General features: G+C 41.6%; 1 protein-coding gene and 1 non-coding gene across 5 annotated transcripts in view; both read left to right on the top strand.

Annotated features, from left to right (window-relative positions):
• LOC110509502 (rap guanine nucleotide exchange factor 1) overlaps window positions 1-18,319 on the top strand; it is a 94,239-nt gene that overhangs the window by 16,836 nt on the left and 59,084 nt on the right. The gene's annotated exons all lie outside the window — the stretch shown is intronic.
• trnaa-ugc lies at window positions 7,394-7,469 on the top strand. The gene has a single exon. It is a non-coding gene; the product is annotated as a tRNA-Ala (tRNA).

Genomic DNA, 18,319 nt, shown 5'->3' with positions numbered 1-18,319 from the left:
AAATATTACTAGAAAATATTCAGATTCATGAAATCACAAGTGAAATATAGTGAAACACAGCTTAGCCTTTTGTTAATCACCCTGTCATCTCAGATTTTGAAATTATGCTTTACAGTCAAAGCAAGACAAGCGTTTGTAAGTTTATCGATACCCTAGCATAGCATTATGTCCAGCTAGCAGCAGCAAGCTAGGTCACACAAATCAGAAAAGCAAACAAATTATTTGTTTACCTTTGAGCTTCTGATGTTTTCACTCACGAGACTCCCAGTTAGACAGCAAATGTTCCTTTTGTTCCATAAAGATCATTTTATACCCAAAATACCTCTGTTTGTTGTTAACGTAATGTTGAGAAATCCACCGGAAATAGCGGTCACGACAACGCCGAAATTCCAAATTATATCCACAATATCGACAGAAACATGGCAAACGTTTTTTATAATCAATCCTCAAGGTGTTTTTCCAGTGAAAGGACATCTTGATGCTACAGCAGACAATGACATTCTAGACGATTCTGTGCTTCCAACTTTGTGGCAACAGTTTGGGGAAGCCCTTTCCTATTTCAGCATGACAATGCTCCTGTGCAGAAAGCGAGGTCCATGCAGAAATGGTTTGAGATTGGTGTGGAAGAACTTGACTGGTCTGCACAGAGCGCTGACCTCAACCCCATCTAACACCTTTGGGATGAATTGGAATGCTGACTGCAATGCAGGCCTAATCGCCCAACATCAGAGTCCGACCTCACTAATGCCCTTGTGCCTGAATGAAAGCAAGTCCCTGCAGCAGCGTTCCAACATTTAGTGGAAAGCCTTCTCAGAACAGTTGAAGCCGCAAAGGGGGGAACCAACTCCATATTAATACCCATGATTTTGGAAAGAGATGTTCGAGGAGCAGGTATCCGCATACTTTTGCATGTAGCCATCCCTTAACTAAAAAAATATATAGACTCTCAGCTTTTATGTCACAACCAATTTGACATGGTCCTATAAACTTCACGTTGGTGCTCATGGGTCCTTTTACATGGAAATGACCCATAGTGTTTGTCTCCCTGGATCAGATTTTATGTGGCTCGCTGCTGTCAGCTGGTGTTTGAGCAATTGACTGTGTTTATATCAATACAGAAAAGGCCCTAGACAAGACTGGAGGAAAGATGGCAAAACAATTTGCACAATTTCAGTGTATAAGAGACAAAGACCAGAGTTCATCTCATTGTCACTGCATGTAGCTGACTGATGCAAATTTCAGTTTGTGATTATTTAGTTAGCCTGCTTGTTTCACGCCAGCCAGCCAGCCCAGCCTCTCACAACAATACGCTGAAACACACAGCAGGGCTGGCGGTCAAAATACATGCTGAGAAATGCACCAAACTACAATAACTGTACACAAAAGGTCACTTGAAAGGCCTGGCTGGTGTGTGTGTGTGTGTTGTCAGCCTGGCGTGCACATCTAGCTCTCCCACAGAACAGTAGAAAACATGACTACTGTGACCAGGTTTAGGTCTTACTGACTGGAGGGGATGTGACAGAAATACCCTTAAAATCATTATCCATAGTGTAGTAGGATAGGCTGTTTGGACACAATGGTGTATAGGTCTAGATGTAGTGCATTCGGAAAGTATTCAGACCCCTTGACGTTTTCCACATTTTGTTACATTACAGCCTTATTCTAAAACAGACATTTTTGCAAATGTATTAAAACAAAACAAATGGAAATATCACATTTACATAAGTATTCAGATCCTTTAGTCAGTACTTTGTTGAAGCAACTTTGCCAGCGATTACAGCATCAAGTCTTCTTTGGTATGATGCTACAAGCTTGGTAAACCTGTATTTGGGGCGTTTATCTCATTCTTCTCTGCAGATCCTCTCAAGCTCTGTCGGGTGGGATGGTGAGCGTTGCTGCACAGCTATTTTCAGGTCTCTCCAGAGCTGTTCGATTGACTTCACAAGTCTTGGCTCTGGCTGGGCCACTCAAGGACATTCAGAGACCTGTTCCAAAGCCACTCCTGCGTTGTCTTGGCTGTGTGCTTAGGGTCGTTGTCCTGTTGGAAGGTGAACCTTCGGCTCAGTCTGAGGTCCTGAACACTCTGGAGCAGGTTTTCATCAAGGATCTTTCTGTACTTTGCTCCGTTCATCTTTCCCTCGATCCTGACTAGTCTCCCAGTCTCTGCCGCTGAAAAACATCCCCACAGTATGATGCTGCCACCAAAACACCTCATCGTAGGGAGGGTGCCAGGTTTCCTCCAGATGTAATGTTTGGCATTCATGCCAAAGAGTTCAATCTTGGTTTCATCAGACCAGAGACTATTGTTTCTCATGGTCTGAGAATCCTATGGGCACCTTTAGGCAAACTCCAAGTGGGCTGTCATGTGCCTTTTACAGAAGAGTGGCTTCCATCTGGCACTTCCATAAAGGCCTGATTGGTGGAGTGCTGCAGAGATGGTTGTCCTTCTGGAAGGTTCTCCCATCTCCACAGACGAATTCTAGAGCTCTGCAAAATGAACACCATTCTCCCCGATTGCTTAGTTTGGCCGGGCAGCCAGCTCTAGGAAGAGTCTTGGTGGTTCCAAACTTCTTCCATTTAAGAATGATGGAGGCCACTGTGTTCTTGGGGACCATCAATGCTGCAGAACATTTTTGGCACCCTTCCCCAGATCTGTGCCTAGACACAATCCTCTCTCTGCGCTTTATGGACAATTCCTTCGACCTCATGGCTTGGTTTTTGCTCTGACATGCACTGTCAACTGTGGGACCTTTTATATAGACAGGTTGGTGCCTTTCCAAATCATGTCCAATCAGTTGAATTTACCAAAAGTGGACTCCCATCGAATTGTAGAAACATCTCAAGGATGGTCAATGGAAACCGGATGCAGCTGAGCTCAATTTCGAGTCTCATAGCAAAGGGTCTGAGTACTAACGTAAATAAGTAAATAATCTCTTTCATAAAAACATTTTTTTTTAAATGGGCAAAAATGTATAACCTGTTTTCGCTTTGACAGAATTGTGTGTACATTTGAGGAAAGCCTTATTCTAAAATTGATTTTATTTTTATACATTTTAGAATTGGGCTGGAACGTAACGTGGAAAAAGTCAAGGGGTCTGAATACCTCGAATGCACTGTATTGCTTGTGAACGTATTTAGTTTCTGTCTGTAGGCTGTGTGAATTGAGTGTTACACTAGTATTTGGATCACAGCATCAATGGCAAAAGCCATTTGAATTCAGAGCAGTTGGTTCATTCTTGCCAATGAGCACTAACTGTGAAGTTCATAGGAGCATGTCAAGTCTGGCGTCAAATGAAAGCACATAGTTGTATTTTTGGGGGGAGAAATGAAGGCATATATTTTTTATTTTATTTCACCTTTATTTAACCAGGTAGGCTAGTTGAGAACAAGTTCTCATTTGCAACTGCGACCTGGCCAAGATAAAGCATAGCAGTGTGAACAGACAACACAGAGTTACACATGGAGTAAACAATTAACAAGTCAATAACACAGTAGACAAAAAAGAGTCTATATACATTGTGTGCAAAAGGCATGAGGAGGTAGGCGAATAATTACAATTTTGCAGATTAACACTGGAGTGATAAATGATCAGATGGTCATGTACAGGTAGAGATACTGGTGTGCAAAAGAGCAGAAAAGTAAATAAATATAAACAGTATGGGGATGAGGTAAGTAAAATTGAGTGGGCTATTTACCGATGGACAATGTACAGCTGCAGCGATCGGTTAGCTGCTCAGATAGCAGATGTTTGAAGTTGGTGAGGGAGATAAAAGTCTCAAACTTCAGCGATTTTTGCAATTCGTTCCAGTCACAGGCAGCAGAGAACTGGAACGAAAGGCGGCCAAATTAGGTGTTGGCTTTAGGGATGATCAGTGAGATACACCTGCTGGAGTGCGTGCTACGGGTGGGTGTTGCCATCGTGACCAGTGAACTGAGATAAGGCGGAGCTTTACCTAGCATGGACTTGTAGATGACCTGGAGCCAGTGGGTCTGGTGACGAATATGTAGCGAGGGCCAGCCGACTAGAGCATAGAGGTTGCAGTGGTGGGTGGTATAAGGTGCTTTAATAACAAAACGGATGTCACTGTGATAAACTGCATCCAGTTTGCTGAGTAGAGTATTGGAAGCTATTTTGTAGGTGACATCGCCGACGTCGAGGATCGGTAGGATAGTCAGTTTTACTAGGGTAAGTTTGGCGGCGTGAGTGAAGGAGGCTTTGTTGCGGAATAGAAAGCTGACTCTAGATTTGATTTTAGATTGGAGATGTTTGATATGAGCCTCCAGATATAACAAACTGACCCTATCCCCCCGACACATAAACTACTGCAGTATAAATACTGGAGGCTGAGACAGGAGGGGTCAGGAGACACTGTGGCCCCATCCGAGGACACCCCTGGACAGGGCCAAACAGGAAGGATATGTCTTTCCTGCAAATGCTTTAGGTCAGGGACTGTAACATTTTCTTAATGCACTCGTCAGCATTTAGTGAGCATTCTCTATGGGATTTGACATTACCTTGTTAGCATTGCTAACCTAAGGATTACAAAAGATCATTAGCATTGCTAACCTACAGATTGCACATGCTCAGTGGGATTTGAAAGTAGTGTCCCATGTGTTCAGTGTCTGTGTTACCGAATATCCCGGTATGGCACAAGGTCAGTATGACAATCTGGGTACTGCCCAAGCTTCGTGTCTGTGTGTGTTCCATGAGTGTGTGCCTGCGTTTTTGTTCCATGAGTGTGTGCATATACAGGACAATTGAATGACCCAGCCCCCAGGCACCGTGCTGCCCCCCATGGACACCCATAGGGGAGAGTGGGGTAATTTGAGCCACCCTTGTTTTTAGGAAAACATACACAAAATCAATAATTTGACCAAATATTTAGGAAGAGGTCGTCATTTCATGGAAAGAAGAAACAGATCCCCAAAGTTTTTTCACCAAGTCTAACAAATCTATTATGTTAGAGGATTCATGACGCTTGTATCTAAACCAAAGTTTATATTTATTATTCTGTTCTATACATCAGTTGGGGTCTCCTATAAGCTTCAATATAAGGTCCTGAACCTAACATGAAGTGCATCAGTATAGCTGTGTGGGCTAATATAGTCAAAATGTAATGCAAGGCATTATCGCTGGGATATGGGGTAACAGCAGGGCCTGCCCTATGTAAAAACGGTTCATTTTGGGGGGGTCAAACAGTTTTTATTCTGTGTTAAGTCTGTGTTAAAAGATTCTTAAAATACAAAAAAAGAGATTGTGGTTGTGTTGAATTGTGTTTGGGAAATGAAGATGGACATAGTTTTAAAACAGTAGTGGCAACCACTTAAAAAAAAATATATATATGATTACATGAATTCTGATAAAATTCCAGGGATAAGCAACATCCTGAAATACATGTAGATATCTTTGTTAGAAAGAATACCATATTTCCCTTGATGGAGTGATGCTGAATGTACAAAATCGCTCATCCTGGCTGACCTGAGCTCATCTTACCCTACTGGCTGACCTGAGCTCATCTTACCCTACTGGCTGACCTGAGCTCATCTTACCCTACTGGCTGACCTGAGCTCATCTTACCCTACTGGCTGACCTGAGCTCATCTTACCCTACTGGCTGACCTGAGCTCATCTTACCCTACTGGCTGACCTGAGCTCATCTTACCCTACTGGCTGACCTGAGCTCATCTTACCCTACTGGCTGACCTGAGCTCATCTTACCCTACTGACTGACCTGAGCTCATCTTACCCTACTGGCTGACCTGAGCTCATCTTACCCTACTGGCTGACCTGAGCTGGTGACATGCCCTCAAAAAGATCGTCGTCAAAATAACGTTTTTACATGAATTTTATGTTGGTGTACACATGTGCATGCCTGGTACGCCCACTGCACTTGGAAACATTCAATCCAATAACTAGACTTTATTGGGAACACGCTGGAAAGGGGAGAGGGAGTACTTCAGTTTCAGCCTTACTATGGAATCGAAATAGTTGACCTAGCCTTTTTCCAGCCTTTTGCATATGGATTAGTTATAAGCCCAGGAGGCTTTCTGCTAGTTGCTGGGCTGTTTGAATATGCTGGATAGGCTATATCGGACACACACAGGCCTTTAGTTTGTACCACTAGGCTATTCTCTTTGATGCAGCGTGTGTGTGACAGGAGAGACTCATAGATTTAATGGGTTTTGTGTGTTTGGTTTTTTCCTCTCCTCAGGCCCCTTATGGTGTAGCATTGTGTTTTAGCGCCGGGCCTAATACGGCTTGTGCCTTGCACCACTCACCCATATAATCAACACGCCATTAGTGAGAAATGTCACTCCCCAAGGCAGAATGAGAGAGGGTGTGATGGTGACTTTTTGGCTCCATACTTAGTTGAACAGCGGGGCATTGAGACGAGACTCGGCCAGTGTTTGTGTGCTCCACACAATGTACACACAAACCCTTAACCCAGCCATTTCCTTACTGTCAAAGTGCTACTGTCTTACATTTGACACAATGGCTTCTCTGAGTAGGTGTTGGAGCATGTTTCTCGTAGTTCTATTCTTCGAAGGAAGACTTTGACTAAGTGGTATCATTGTAGTCCTGGCGCAGTGTATTGGAATGGTATTAATGGGCTATGGCTCATTCAGTATTGTTTCAACAGCATGTGTCTTAAGTTAGGCTACCTTTTTATAAGCTTTAATACCCCCCACATATAGTTATCTTTACATCTCCTCACCAAAGAGCTACTAATTTCCTGTTTAGAGTCGCAGTTTGTGTCAGTGATTGCTGTATACCACATCACGGCTGCCGTTATTTTGACTAGTTTTCTTCTCTTTCTAAAGGTGTGATCTTGACTAATTTGGCAGTGATAAATACGACTTCCCCCAGATAGTGGCATGATAGGCATACTTCCTCATCAGACTTAGATGTAGACATAATAGTTTAGAGCCTATGCGAATATCACGTTTGTCAAAAATAGATTTTATAGTGGTGTCACACCCATAGAGGGAAATCAAAACACATTCCAGGGTGTGTGTTATAATAGTAATATAGATCTACTAGTACTGTCTATTATAGAGTCCTAATATGGATCCCTCTGTGCATTGCATTCTCACTATGCTCTGTTAGACATGGTCCACCAGTCCGTCAGTTCCCATTAACTCCAGTGTTTTCCGTAAATGCAGGGAGTTCCGGGCTGGGAGTTTGTCCAGGGGGCATGCAGAACGAGCTTTATTTTGGTGGCCTCTAATACATATCTAAATGCTATTTTTCCATCCCAAAAATACACAGCTAAATGATTGAATACTTTAAAGTAAAGTTAGCTGTGGTATTGAGTAGGAAGACATTACAATTAAAAGGACTGAACATTTATGAATTCAGTGTGTTAGTAGTTTTAGATATTGTCTAGGCCTAGGGTCCTGTGTAGCTCAGTTGGTAGAGCATGGTGCTTGCAACGCCAGGGTTGTGGGTTTGATTCCCATGGGGGACCAGTCCGAAAATCTTCGCACTTGTAACCGGTGCTGTAGCTCTGCGTTGTGTGTGTGGTTGATTGAGACTATAGACGTGGACTTTGGAGATCAGGTAGTTTTAATCAAGCAGAACTGACTCTCTGCATTCTGCATCTGCATCCAAAAGGAAATAAAACATTTATAGAGCCACATTATGTTCTGAGAATCGTCGCCTCTTTCCCTCATAGTGCATCAAAATGATTTTAGAATACAAAAATTAGTACAGCCTCTCCTCATTATGCATCAACACATAACATAGATAAAATCACATACCTGCATTCAAAAGGAAACACAACATTTGTAGAGCACATATGTTCTGAGAATCGTCTCCTCTTTCTACAACAGATGCACAATAGGAGGGACTGGGATCATTCGAGGAGCTAGCCATCGTTCACACATGCAATAGCCTGCTAATACCTATTAACCACATGTTGAATTCAGAATGTTGATATCATCCTAAAAAGTACAGTTACAACTGCATCTTAACAAGACAAACCACGTATTAGTAACCTCTAAATATACAACATTATTCATGAACAGAACACTGTGTGTACAACTTTGTGCTTAAAAGAATCAAACTTTTCTGAAGACAGAAAAAGCGTGCCTACCTCTCTCAGTGCATCAAAATGATTTGAGCATGAGCACGCAGGGCAAAACGTAAGTACCCACTCCCCTACTCCCAGGATGCAGGCATGCATAATAACAAATCAACACGACATATTAATATATGAACCTGGTGAAATGCAAGCATACTGCTAAGCACACCAAGCCCTGCCCCCTGTCACTCAAGTAGAAAGCAGTTGCTTGACCACGGAGTCACACGCACTTTCTTGCTGTTAACTCTACATGGTCAGGTGAATGCAACTGTTGGTGACATGCTGCTTTCCATAACCGTTTTATACACTATTAGTTTGCGTCTTACTATCTACTATCTGCTTTGTCTTTTCTTAGCAAGGTGTTGATAAAATAATTTGTGTTAGCTGCTAATGCTAATCGCTAGTTAGCTGGCTAGCTAATGTACTAAGAGTCTGAGCAAACGTAGTTAGCTAGCTAATACTGCCTGGTGCTGGTGTAGGCCTAGATAAGCATATTTTTGCAACGGTATGTTATCAGAGGGGAATAGACAAGTAATGAATATGTTGTCTAGCTAGCAACATGATATAAAAAAACATGTAATGTGACAACTAAATTAGGGTCGCCTGGAAACACTGACAAACACTGATTCCTACCCTGTCAGTAATACTTTGGTTTATTCATTCGTTGTCATGTCAAACAACAATGTATTCAAGGTGCTGCCCACTATATTCCAACTATAGAATTAGAATAATCATTATATTTACATAATTCCAATAGTTCACCAATTAACTAGGCCTATATTTTTTGCCCATATCATGCTGCTTGGCACAGTGTGGAAGTGATAAAACTGCAGGAAATTGATCAATTTTGTTTGGAGTTGGATTGAACAGTATAAATGGAGAAAGCCCTATTGAAATCACTTATTTATGTTGCCACCCTATGGTCATTAACTACTCATAAAGCATATTTAAAACTTTTATTTAAAAAAAAAAACATCAAAAAACATCACCGTCATACCATAAGCAATTACAAAAATATGGTGACATCACCCAGCCCTAGGCGGTAGATTAGTAATCTAGTCAGAAAAATGAGTCTAATCTACTCTTTCAATTTTAGTTTATTGTGGCAAAAAAAATAAAAAAATAAAGATAATCCCCCCCGCCAGATTGTGCACCCCCACTTTTATACAAAGTCATGCGCCCATGAGTAGTCCTACAGGTATGATTGAAGAATGAAGCAGTTGTTAAACGTGGGCTTTACTACACAGAAAGCAGCAGTTGACTACTCCATTGTCAACACTTTAATCAAATCAGTAGGCTTATATCTATCTTTTAATAATAGCATATACATATTTTTAGCTTTAATAACCTTCAATCTGTTTTCTTTTAGCATATTTTGGACCCTTTCTCCACTACCTATTGTTCCTGCAGTGAGGATTCAACACCTTCATCAAATGTTTATAATTTATCTGCATATAATCGCCAAAAAGCAGTATGCTCATTAGGGAGCCAAATTATTGACTCTCAATGATGCGATTTGGTCCCTTTCACCTAAAAGAGCTGTTCCTTCCTAGAAGAATGGGTAGACACACCAGAGGAAGGAAGCTTCCCCCCATGCCTACAAGTCATTGACTTAACATGTGGCGTAGTCACACTAGTCAACCCTTCTATATGGGAGTAGATGGAGAGTGGTTGGTCACTGGAGTCCCACAGGGGGTGTGCACCGACACCGCTCCCCTTTACACAGTCTGACTTCCTCTCCGCCCCAGCACTCCTTCCTGTGGCTCATTGTTCTGGAGCACGGCTCAGACCGGAAACCCACCAGGAACAACCCCATCAATCGCTGGACTGTACCCAGTCCTCCATGACTCCATGACTCACCTCACGTGCCTAGAGTAGTCTAGCATTCCATTCCTCCGTTCCATTTCTCTGTGGGCCTCTTGCTCAGTGTTCTACAGTGTGACCATTTACTCACATTTGCATCTAAAAATAGATGTGCGAACTGAAAAAGTAAATTATGAGCTAGGGATATGCTAAATAAGGCTAACAAAGTACGAAATTAGCATGAAAGTTAGCAAACCAAATGCATAGCTGGAGCCCTGAGCTGGAGAGAAACTATTCGGCCCATCTTAGAGGGTTCAACTTTTATAGGTCTAAGATGTGTAACTAAACTCAGCAAAAAAAGAAACGTCCCCTTTTCAGGACCCTGTCTTTCAAAGATAATTCGTAAAAATCCAAAACTTCACAGATCTTCATTGTAAAGGGTTTAAACACTGTTTCCCATGCTTGTTCAATGAACCATAAACAATGAATGAACATGCAGCTGTGGAACAGTCGTTAAGACACTAACAGCTTACAGACAGTAGGCAATTAAGGTCACAGTTATGAAAACTTAGGACACTAAAGAGGCCTTTCTACTGACTCTGAAAAACACCAAAAGACCTCTGCGGAACATCTGTGTGAATGTGCCTTAGGCATGCTGCAAGGAGGCATGAGGACTGCAGATGTGACCAGGCCAATAAATTGCAATGTCCGTACTGTGAGACGCCTAAGACAGCGCTACAGGGAGACAGGACGGACAGCTGATCGTCCTCGCAGTGGCAGACCACGTGTAACAACACCTGCACAGGATCGGTACATCCGAACGTCACCTGCGGGACAGGTACAGGATGGCAACAACAACTGCCCGAGTTACACTTGGAACGCACAATCCCTACATCAGTGCTCCGACTGTCCGCAATAGGCTGAGAGAGGCTGGACTGAGGGCTTGTAGGCCTGTTGTAAGGCAGGTCCTCACCAGACATCACCGGCAACATCGTTGCTGGACCAGATAGGACTGGCAAAAAGTGCTCTTCACTGACGAGTTGTGGTTTTGTCTCACCAGGGGTGATGGTCAGATTTGCGTTTATCGTCGAAGGAATGGGCGTTACACCGAGGCCTGTACTCCGGAGCGGGATCGATTTGGAGGTGGAGGGTCTGTCTGAGGTGTGTCCACAGCATCATCGGACTGAGCTTGTTGTCATTGCAGGCCATCTCAACGCTGTGCATTACAGGGAAGACATCCCCCTCCCTTATGTAGTACCCTTCCATCGCATCCTGACATGACCCTCCAGCATGACAATGCCACCACGCACAGAATGAGCAGTATTGCTGATTTCCTGCAAGACAGGAATGTCAGTGTTCTGCCATGGCAAGTGAAGAGCCCGGATCTCAATCCCATTGAGCACATCTGGAACCTGTTGGATCGGAGTGTGAGGGATAGGGCCATCCCCCCCCCCTGAAATGTCTGGGAACTTGCAGGTGCCTTGGTGGAAGAGTGGGGTAACATCTCACAGCAAGAACTAGCAAGTCTGGTGCAGTCCATGAGGAGGAGATGCACTGCAGTACTTAATGCAGCTGGTGGCCACACCAGAGACCTGTCTGTTACTTTTGATTTTAAACCCCCCCTTTTTGTTCAGGGACACATTATTCCATTCCATGTCTGTGGAACTTGTTCAGTTTATGTCTGTTTTTGAATCTTATGTTCATACAAATATTTACACGTTTCAGTTTGCTGAAAATAAACGCAGTTGACAGTGAGAGGACATGTATTTTTTTGCTGAGTTTATCAAGCATTAGCAGTGAAATTCAAGTATAACTTTGTCTCTTGCGCTGCACAACAGTGGATAGGCACATTACGAAAGCTTACGTTTTCTCCATGAGCTCTTTGTAAACAAACATACCATGTGACTAGCTTAATCAGTTGCTTTGAGGAACGGCCCTGTAATGAAAAAATAATGCAATAGGTGAAATTAAGAACACAATCTTCTGTATCTATTAGCCTAGTGCACAAGTTGTCTGCAGGTATTTATTCAAAAATAAGTATATATATATATTTATTTTGGTATTGACAGTATTTAAAATCATACCGTGGCTATTTCCAAATACCCTGGTATACACTGTATAACACTTAAGCCTAGTATGAGCACATGTGCGAGTTGTGATTTTGAAAAATTTGTTGCTGTAGCTATTTTCAAAAGTATTTCTGCCATGTTTTCAGAGCTGGTAATTTATCATTCAAACTACGTAGAGTCCCATAAATCCCACCTAGTCTGTGATGATACCAGTATCGCAAAAAAATTTCCATGGCAATAATGAAAACACGAAGCAGACCAAACTCTTTGGTCCTTCAAAATCTGCTGTATCGTCCAGAACCCTAATCGTTAGTGCTTGCGCATTTTGTGAAGTGTTGAAATATATATATATTTTTAAAGTTTTGGTCGAGTTGACCTGGAAGTCTGTGACTTTGTCCTCGTGTTTTCTTGGCTATTTACTTTTTTTCACACACTAGATTAGTTTTTTTCCATTTTAGTTTGCGCTTGCTCAACTGCTAGTAAACAGATGTAAGAGAATCTCATGTCTCACAGACAGACATGTGAGTTCCCCCTTTACCATGGTTACATCCCACCCTTAAAGGGGCAGCAGAACATTTTGGTCTCACCTAAGTGACTCAAATATTTGAGTGTAGATAGTGCTTGATTTGAGCATGGAACACTCCAAGAAATGTTTTATTTATGAACTTTTAGTAATTTCTTATCATAAAAACTATTCCTTAATTAAATACTTTAATTGTGCTCCTTCTTTTTTGCTACTTGTAAAAAACGTCAGCGTTAGCCATGCTCTTGCTTAGAGATTATACTTGGTTGCGGCCTCATTGTGGTTGAACCTAGTTTAGCCTCACAGGTTTCTGTGGTCTTCGTTTAAAACGAAGGCTAACAGCTGTTACTTAGTGGGGTCTTCATAAGTGACTGAGACTGCTTGAGATGCATTGCAGGTAGTCTAGCACTCAGGGCTCTAAATGGTGCTCCCAATTTTTTTTTGTAAATGTTTGGAGAACAACATCAAATTTAGGAGCACCAGAAAATGAGTATTTTTTTTATTGATTGTCATCTAAGCTATATGAATTCTAGATGCTTTAGAATGTTGTGCCCTAGTAACTAATATGTAACACTAAAGACATTTGTTTATTATAAAGGCTTAAATGTTGATTCGAATACCTGTCATTGTATTTACAAGGTAATTTGTGGAATATTAGGTTAACTACATTGTGTAAAAGCACAATTTTCCTATTGAGATGCATTACATTAAATTGTACACTGTCTCTTTTAAAAACGTCAGGTTTGTGATGACAACATACAAGAGAGCAGTCATTCATTCATTGCTATGATCATTGATCTTCTGAAGAAACTGCCTTTTCCTTTCTTTGCCCCCAAGTGTTTGGATATACTGGTAAAGTTACCACATTGTTAGCTAGCCAATGAGGTAACATGACTGAACAAAGTGTAACAAATGGTTAATGATGCGCAAGTAGTTTTAGAATGGTTTATGAATGTAAAATGCGGTTCCTGCAATCCGCTATAGGAAGATAAAAATGTTCCACTGGTAATATGGGTCAGATATTTTGACCTGTTTGGGCTATAAGGAAGCCGTTTTTGCTGTAGTAACGGAAACTATGGTACAGCGAAGCCTCATTATTACTGCTATTATTATCTAGGAGATGTCTTTCCTAGTCGCACAGTGCTACCAAAATAAAACAACTAGTCACACAGAAAAAAACTAATTGGTTGCACTTTAGAGCCCTGCTAGCACTAGCCTCTGTTCTACGAGGTCTCACGGCACTATTTCAGTGATACACTATATATATCCTATATTATAATTCATTTTGCCATTATGTAGTACACCCACGATGGTGGAGCATTCCAGTATAGAAGTATTCATTTATGCGAAGACTAGCGTGTGTATGTACCATGGTTGTGGTAATTGCAGAAGCTGCTCTCCTAACCACATTACATCTAGCTTGTTTTTTTTGCAGCTGACTAACTTTCTCTCCTTCGGCGTCACGAATGCAACGTTTCAGATCTGGGGGTACGATTGCAACAGCTGAGTTATTTTAGACTATTGAGACTGTGTGCACTGGTGAGCGTGGTGTGTGTCTAGTCTCTTCATGTCAGCCACTTAGTGAAGCTGTTTTTAATGCTTCTTATTATGGGCATTTAACTATACATGTTTCTACATCACTGGTGTTTTCATAGTGTCGCACGCGCACACACACACACACACACACACAGTCCGTAGCTCCCAGCCTCCCATTGTACTGTATCTCACTACGGAGAGAAGAGAACAGAATAGGGAAGTGATTGCTAACTCTAATTTAGTCATTCTCCACACACCAATTTCTGATAATGTGCTTTGATGAAATGGGGGGAGTCTTGCTTTGTTCAGAGTATGATTCACTCATTTAATCATCCCTGCGCTACTTTTAGCTGATATTCTCTCGCTATCTCTCTTCTATCTGTGTCTCTCACCCTCTTTCTGTTCCCCTTTCTCTCTCCCGCTCTCACTGGCGGTCACATTGAACTCTTCCCATTACTTAACATCTGGCACCGGGACCTGTGTTTCTCCCTCTGTCATCATTTAGCCTAGCAGCCTCCAATTACACACACACACACACACACTTCAATTGAACATGACCTACTAGCTCTGTGGTCCAATGGTGGGTGAACAGCTGTAATAACCCAAAACACAGTGACCCCTCTCCTCAGACCACACCAGTGGGTGGAGATGCAGCTGTCATGTAGAGTAAACACCTGTGCAGTTGAGGCCAAAAGTTTTGAATGACACAAATATTAATTTCCACAAAGTTTGCTGCTTCAGTGTCTAGATAATTTTGTCAGATCTTACTATGGAATACTGAAGTAAAATTACAAGCATTTCATAAGTGTCAAAGGCTTTTATTGACAATGACATGAAGTTGATGCAAAGAGTCAATATTTGCAGTGTTGACCCTTCTTTTTCAAGACCTCTGCAATCTGCCCTGTCATGCTGTCAATTCACTTCTGGGCCACATCCTGACTGATGGCAGCTGGTTGATTTAGGTGCAATCTTACTGGCCGCAATATCCTTGCCTGCGAAGCCCTTTTTGTGCAAAGCAATGATGACGGCACGTGTTTCCTTGCAGGTAACCATGTTTGACAGAGGAAGAACAATGATTCCAAGCACCACCCTCCTTTTGAAGCTTACATTCTGTTATTTGAACCCAATCAGCATGACAGAGTGATGTCCAGCCTTGTCCTCATCAACACTCACACCTGTGTTAACGAGAGAATCACTGACATGATGTTAGCTGGTCCTTTTGTGGCAGGGCTACAATGCAATGGAAATGTTTTTGGGGGATTCAGTTCATTTGCATGGCAGAGGGACTTTGCAATTAATTGCAGTTCATCTGAACACTCTTCATAACATTCTGGAGTATATGCAAATTGCTATCATACAAACTGAGGCAGGAGACTATGTGAAAATGTATATTTGTGTCATTCTCAACTTTTGGCCACGACTGTACATTCAGTATGACTGTAAGATCCTATTGGCACGTTCTAATATTTATTTGCCGATTTCCTCTAGGAAACGCTTACTCTGTTTAGTGTGCGTATGCCACAACTCAATTTGCCCTCCTAAACAATGCAGTTTTTAGAAACAAAGGGTGAACTCTACAAAACATTACAGATTCTAGCTTTGGAAACAGAAAACTGTATGGAAATAAAATGTTTAACCAATGACTAAATTTGCATAATGTCTGACAAAATAATCTCGCTCCATCTTCTCCCACTGCCGGCCACTGGGCTTCCTCTCTTCACCATATTTGGTAGTGAGTGTAAACACCAACTGTGTATCTGTGGACATAGCGACCAGAACTAACACATTAGTAAACCCGCAACAATCATGCAGTTCAATAAGCAAGCAGTGTAGCAGTTACACAGGCGGGCCCCTGTGGCAATACATTTCATAAAACCAAAAGCTTACCTTGACTTGTAAGAGTTCCAGTGTTGGATATCCATAGCCTGCTAGCGAACATAACATCCCTCTCAGTTTGAACCGGGTGTATGAGTAAGCTAAACTAGTTAGCTGCATTCACTAGCTAAGTGAAAAAACATTTTTTTTAATAAAAAATAATCAAAAAATTGTATACCTTTTTATTTAACTAGGCAAGTCAGTTAAGAACACATTCTTATTTTCAATGACGGCCTAGGAACGGTGGGTTAACTGCCTTGTTCAAGGGCAGAATGACAGATTTTCACCGTGTCAGCTCGGGGAACCAATCTTGCAACCTTACAGTTAACTAGTCCAACGCAATAACGACCTGCCTCTCTCTCGTTGCACTCCACAAGGAGTGCAGTAAGCCAAGGTAAATTGCTAGCTAGCATTAAACTTATCTTATAAAAACAATCAATCATAATCACTAGTTAACTACACATGGTTGATGATATTACTAGATATTCTCTAGCGTGTCCTGCATTGCATATAATCTGACTGAGCATACAAGTACCTAAGTATCTGACTGAGCGGTGGTAGGCAGAAGCAGGCGCGTAAACATTCATTCAAACAGCACTTTTGGGCGTTTTGCCAGCAGCTCTTTGTTGTGTGTCAAGCATTGCGCTGTTTATGACTTCAAGCCTATCAACTCCTGAGATTAGGCTGGTGTAACCGAAGTGAAATGGCTAGCTAGTTAGCGCGCGCTAATAGCGTTTCAAACGTCACTCTCTGCATGGGTAACGCTGCTTCGAGGATGGCTGTTGTTGTTGTGTTCCTGGTTCGAGCCCAGGGAGGAGCGAGGAGAGGGACGGAAGCTATACTGTTACACTGGCAATACTAAAGTGCCTATAAGAACATCCAATAGTCAAAGGTTAATGAAATACAAATGGTATAGAGGGAAATAGTCCTATAATTCCTATAATAACTACAACCCAAAACTTCTTACCTGGGAATATTGAAGACTCATGTTAAAATGAACCTCCAGCTTTCATATGTTCTCATGTTCTGAGCAAGAAACTTAAACGTTAGCTTTCTTACATAGCACATATTGCACTTTTACTTTCTTCTCCAACACTTTGTTTTTGCATTATTTAATCCAAATTGAACACGTTTCATTATTTATTTGAGGCTAAATTTATTTTATTGATGTTTTATATTAAGTTAAGACTGACCAGGCTCCATCAGCCCAGTAAAATAAAAAGCAAATTATAAAAAGCTATGCTCACTCTGCTGTGCCTCACAAGTAATACAAAAACTGATCTGTTACCAGTGTGATCATTTAGCCTACCTCAGATGTTGAAATACCATTTTTTTTAAATGGTCTGAGAAGAACAGCAATGCATTGGCAGGGCAATTCAAGCAAAGCCAATATGCAGTGATAATGATTTAAGCCTAAAGCCTACTGTACCAACTTCATTACTACCGTACGGTTTTTAAATATGTTAATGTTACATAGGCTTATGTTTAAAAAATATATATACAATCTGAATGGTAGATCTCAGCTTGCGTTTTGACTCAGAAAGTGATCTTGACTCAAAAAAGGTTGGTGACCACTGCTCTAAAAGGAGCACCTAGTCTAAGAGACTATTGATCGAGCCAGAGAGAGAGACAGGAACAGCAATGTGTTGCATTGTCTCTCTTCCCCCAGGATTTGTACTGCATGTGTCTAGACAGTGCCCCCCCCCCCCCCCCCCCCCCCCCTCTCTCTCTGTTCCACTTACTGCTGCTGGCACTAAAAGGGACAGACAGACCGAACACGCACACTATTTATAGGCTATCCCCTCTAAAGAGAACACTAGCTACTAGCTCATAGCTGCCTATCTGAAGCTCTACGGTCTTTCAGCCATTGTGATTTTAGGCCATTGCATGTGTATTAGGTACCACAAGTATAAGAAAGCAAAAAGAGCAGGCAATAGAACATTCTTTAGATAATTTCGTTGCCCTTAGAATTGATAACAAGTGATGCAATTTTTATCTCTTGAATGAATGTCAAGTCATTGAAGAATGTCTAATCCAAATAGTCAGTATGATTCTGTGTGAAAATGAGTCCGACATTATCTGAGCATTGTAGTTTGGGGGCAGCCAATCATGTTGAGGCTAAATGTTGGATCAAATAATAATACACTGTTCAATCATAATTCTGAGAAAAAGACTGAATTAAAGGTTAAAATTAGGGATTTTTTTTTAAATATGATTTGTCAGTACATTATGTAAATGTTTTGATGATACAGGTCACGTTTGGCTATAACTGGATGGATATCGCAATATTATTACTAGCTCTCCTCCTAGGGGTGAGTGACGTCATCTCACTGTAATGAAGGTATGTCCAGGAGTCATACTGGATGGATGTCTCATAACCACACCAAACACGTGCTACTTGTTCTACTTAGAAGCCTGCTGATCTATGGC

Source organism: Oncorhynchus mykiss, chromosome Y (genome assembly GCF_013265735.2).
Source record: "Oncorhynchus mykiss isolate Arlee chromosome Y, USDA_OmykA_1.1, whole genome shotgun sequence".
In the NCBI taxonomy this organism is placed as follows: Eukaryota; Metazoa; Chordata; class Actinopteri; order Salmoniformes; family Salmonidae; genus Oncorhynchus; species Oncorhynchus mykiss.
The sequence above is the reverse complement of the archived record's forward strand: the minus strand, read 5'-3'. Positions and strand labels throughout refer to the sequence as shown.